Source organism: Rhea americana, unplaced genomic scaffold, assembly GCF_003343005.1.
Source record: "Rhea americana isolate MKP2758 unplaced genomic scaffold, rheAme1 scaffold_133, whole genome shotgun sequence".
Lineage (NCBI taxonomy): Eukaryota > Metazoa > Chordata > Aves > Rheiformes > Rheidae > Rhea > Rhea americana.
This window is the reverse complement of record NW_028185406.1, coordinates 1,105,829-1,110,906: the sequence shown is the minus strand read 5'-3', so window position 1 is coordinate 1,110,906 and position 5,078 is coordinate 1,105,829.

Sequence of the window (5,078 nt, the reverse complement as noted above, 5' to 3'; positions counted from 1 at the left end):
CAAACAACGGCAGGTAAAGCAAACTTCTAGTCCTATTGAGCTGACTTCTGTTTCAACTACTTTCAACTTGATCTAGTTTCAAAAAAGGAATTGCTGAAAAATCACTTGGCATTATGAGGATAGCGCTCTCATTTCTTACCTTATGGGAAGGAGGGGTGGAAAGGGAGAGGAGGAGAAGACAGGAAAGACTGAGCATATCGCATACCTGGAAAAGACAAATTGAGTCAGCTTCAGCAGTTTGGTTAGGAACAGCAGTGTAGGTTCAAAGCAACCCCTCAACAGCCTTCATTTCATGGAATTGTAGAATCATAGAATCAGTAAGGTTGGAAGGGACCTCTGGAGATCATCTAGTCCAACCCTCCCGCTCGAGCAGGGTCACCTAGAACATGTTAGACAGGGTTGCATCCAGGTGGGCCTTGAATATCTCCAGAGAAGGAGACTCCACACCCTCTCTGGGCAACCTTTCCCCATTGATAAGTTTGTTTCTCAGAGGGATTTTGGTGTGTACAAGATAGATCCCCTTCAGAGGATATGAACCTAGAAGGTCTGTTTCAAATGTGCCTGCCTGATGGGGTTACGGGTCCAAATCATAGAGGGCCAAGCAATGTGTTAGCAAGTAACCATGCTCATCCATGCATGTGGATTAATCTTTTTACTCAGGAGTGAGGCAGTGGAGTAGGTACATCTTGGAGGAAGGTGTAGGAAGGCAGGAAGAAACCTTTGAGGAAAAAGGGGCATGGAGAAGGGCAACAGAAACACTTTTTATTTTGGCATTACACTTGCCATGTTGATAAAAGGATCAACATCAAYGCATATTCCCCATTCCCTGCCTCCCCAGTCCACCGCCAGGTGACCAGTTTGTTTGTGGCCCTCATCAAGAAGGGTCATTAACTAACTCCATGTCCTGGAGGTCACTGGGAAGACTGGCATCCAGTCAGTCACACAGGGCTCTCCCAGGAAGAAACAGTGCATGTGCTGAGGGCATGGTGAAATCAGGCATGGGCTCCATTTTGATTAGGGTATGGTCTCAAAACCCAGCAGTACAGGCAGTGGGCATCATCTCCCCTGATGTAGACAAGCACCCAAATACTACAGACCATTTGGTCTCTACTTGGAAAAAAAGATACTAGATTACCTACAGGATCTGAATCTGGAAGGAGACGTCCTGGGAGTCTTGCATCTTTCTGCTGAAGTGTGCTAAGATGTCCATAAATATGTTGTGGAGATCCACAAAGGCCCATGTAATAGTAGATAACGTTGATAGTTAACGTAGACAGAGCCTCCTTGAGCTAAGCTCGGGATGCGTCAATGCAGGCACATGGAGGGAGCAAAGGCCTGTGGGATTTCGTGATTCCTCAGGCTCCTCAAAAGGAGCAAGTCTGGAGGATGATCTCACAGAGCATGATGACCAACCTGTTCTTGGTAGTCTTGCCCACTCCAAACTGGTTAATGGCTGACTGGCAGGGTTTAGGCAGTGAGATGTCACAGGCAGTTATCTCCACTTCTGATCCCAGGGCTGAGCTCCCAAAAGCTTGCRTGGAGGCATGGTGTCTGCTCACAGCAGATGCCCTTGAGTGTGGCCTCTCACATCCCGAAGCTGGATGTCGGCCAGGCACGCCAAGGGTGACATGACCCTGCATGTCATTGAGGCCCAGAAATTCGCATCAGCCTTGGGTTCAGGAGCCCCACACAGGTGCCCACCCAGGAGGAAACCCTGCCTGTCTTCATCCTTAGGGAAAAAACAGCCCAGGACGATAGAYATCAGGTGTCCTCCCAGCACAGCCACAGGATTAGATTTCCGCCCTCAGCCTGTAGCCCGCTGAAGGTCACGTTGCCTGGTTGCGAGCACGGAGGTGGTCAGGGAGGTGGGCTTTGAGGTGCTGCTCAGAAGCAGCACCAGGAGGAGCAGAAGTAGAGTTGAGTCTCTTTAAAGGAGAGATGGTGGCGGGTGCAAACTGATGCCGGCAGCAACGCATGGATGGGAAACAGAGCGCAGGACAGTGCAGTAGGGCTAGAAGGGGCCACAGCTGAAGGGGGAAGCAGGGTCTGAGGGGGGCTGTTGCCTTCTGAAAGTGCCAAACCAGATGTGCTGCAGAGCTGCTTAGCCCCGAGGGCTGGATTATGTATCGTCTGAAATAAAAACACTCTCAGCTCGGGCTGTAACAGGGACCTGGGACGCCTCAGGACCAAGTGCTTTGATGAGCAGATCCGCTCTTACTGTGCTGCGTTGATTGCTAAGGCAGACCGAGCCAGATGCTGCACCAGCTTTCGCTCTGTCAAAAGCAGCAACAGCATGAAATCTCCTATGCGTCTCAGGATTCATTTCCTGCACAAGAACTTGTGTAATTCGTGGTTCCTTTCCATCCTTTCCCAGTTGCTTGAACAGCTCTGTGTCTGATTCAACGCTGGGAGAACATGCAACACCGAGACTGACACAGTCCCAACTTTCATTGATGTGACTTTCTGTAAGTCACTCAAGGTTTTCTTATTGCTTGCTGTGAGCTGAGCAGTCCCAACCTGGAAGTGGTAGGAAAAGAAAAATGCTACGAGAGTACAGAAAGAGTACCTTGCCCGCTTTTAAATCGATTAAGACTTTTGCTTACAGATAAAAAGGACTAATCRTCCTCACTGATGTCTAATTACTTATTACTGAAGAAGTACCAGGTTTGGACCAGAGTTTCCTTGAGCTCAGTGCCATCAAAGCAGAAGAAAGATGCTTTCAAAGAGTTTATAGCTTATGCAGTCTGCAATTGGGTTGGAAGAAAAAGATCAAAATTCTAAACAAATACATGATTTTGTGTTTTGTAAATGGAACCGGAGTTTGTTCTTGAGTTGTGCAATAATCTGCATCAATATAAAACTGAAGAAAACATTATGCAGTAGCAAAATGTTGAGGTCTTTATTGTGTATGTTTACAAAGCAGTTTATTTGAAATGGCATATGGAGCCATTTAAAATGCCATTCAGCTAACATCGACTTGCCTACCCTGTGCATGTGTTCAGTGCTCATTGAAATTATAGGATCATAGAGATGCCTCTACAAATGTGCATTCTTAATACAGCTAACCGTGATAAAGGCCTTTTTTTTTTATTATGGCCTTTGACTTACAAATTTCCTGAGTTATGTATTTAAATTTGTTCTTTTATATGTAACAGTCTATGTTAATGAGGATTTTGTGTATTTTATAGAGCCATAGAGCTGTTGACTTGAAACAGCTCCCAATTATTTAAAAATAGAAATAATAGTACCATTTTCTGTCTTCCTTCCCAGCCAGTAGGAGAAACTRTTTGATTAGCTATTAGCTGTGATTGTGCTTTTGGATACGAGTAGATACAAGAAAGAGAATTTATTGAGGAAAAAGTGAATCTTCATGCTTGCTTCTCAGACTGACTGTTGTGTGACTGCTGGTGTTATGCTGGGGCACAGGCATTAATTTTTGAACAAATATATATTTTAGTTATGCTAATTGGCAAGATTGCAGTCACAAAATCGCTTGCTTTCCCAAACATACTGTGGCAGGTTTTTCTTWTTTAAAGCCAGTCTCGTGGTCACAAAAGGAGAACACGATCTTCYGCTCTCTGTCGATCTTGGCAGCAGTAGGGGTTTCATGTGGGCCGACGATGGACTGGGCTAATCCCACGCGTGTCTCACCTTTTGTTTCGACCACAGCATCACAAGCAGGTTCCAGCCCACGCGACTGCAGCTGCCGGCTGGGAAAGGAGACGTGGAAGTGTCCTCAAGGTCCTGAGACTGGAAAGCAGACAAGAAAGCGGCACGTACTGAGGTCTGAGGATCTYGCATTGCTCAAGCACGTCTTGAACGCGCGGGACTGCTAACGCTGCCGAACGCGCCCGGCGTCGACTAACCTCGTTACAGCTCTCGCACACGGCTGTCCACGGCACGCGCYGGGGCTCGTGACTTTAGGCGGATCAATGGAGGACTGAGGCACATAAAAACTGTGCTTCCCGCCCCCCTTTTTTTTCTTTTTAGGTCTTTGGCTCCCAAGCCTTAGATGAGGTCTTAAAGTCAGGGTAACGAGCGGAAATCTCTCTAGTGCAAACCCAAAAGAAACACTGAGGCTGTGAGTGTTTATGCCTTATCCTCAGGGCTTCAGAGCTCCGCTTCTGCCTTTTCTTAAAGTAGGGCAATAAAATCTCCCCAGAAAGTAGGTATGTCTCCTCCTTCCAGAAACTGCAAAGTTTGCTCTTTCTCTCACAAAATACTACCCAGATGATAGTTTTGCACCATGTTTATTTTATGTTAAATCAGTTTCTAGCATGAAACTCCACAGCTTCCTCCACCTGGATGGAAAAACTTGTGACTACCTCACAGCAACTTTCTTTTTGGTTCTTTTTCTCCCAGGTTCAGTTAACTTTTAATAGTGCAGGATGGCACAAGTTCAGCAGAAGAGCTGAGGAGCGCTTCCTCGCCGTGCGGAGCAGCCGTCTCCCAAGGCAGGTCCAGGACACTGCTGGGAGAAGCAGAAGTGTGTTTGAAACCTCTCCAGCGGAGGGATTAAGCCGTTGCCGTCTCCCATATGCTGAGGAAAGCTCTCATTGCTGGGTTTATCACCAGAAAACAGAGGCTATTGTGAGATTAGTGCTTCGTATCATGAAGTCGTGAAGAACCATATGTCTTCATCGTGGTGTGATGGACCAGGCTGGTTGCAGGCTGGTGCGTGAGCTGGCGCTGCTGAAGGGAAAGCCCGGCCCCCTTAGCGCATCGGTCTGCAGGGTGGCTGGGATGGGTGGGCAGTGCCYGGTCGCGTTGCTTCCATGCCGCTCCCTCGTGCCAGGGCTGATGGTTTGAAATCATAGGCTTCCTCCTAYAAGGGAATTCACATGGTTTTGCCGCAGGGCCAAATGGGATTTATAGGCCAAAAGGGCTTAGCTGGAGGATTTACAGCTAGGCTGGAGGCAGCAGCGTGGGTGGGCTGGAATCTGGAGGCTTGCTGAACTCATCGCCTGGCCTGGGGTGTGAGGCTCGGTTCTCAGAGGCTCTTCTGCTGCCATTTTGATTAGTAACAATCAAATCAGTCAGCCGTGCAGCAGACTTTTAATTGCACATACTTTTTCTTT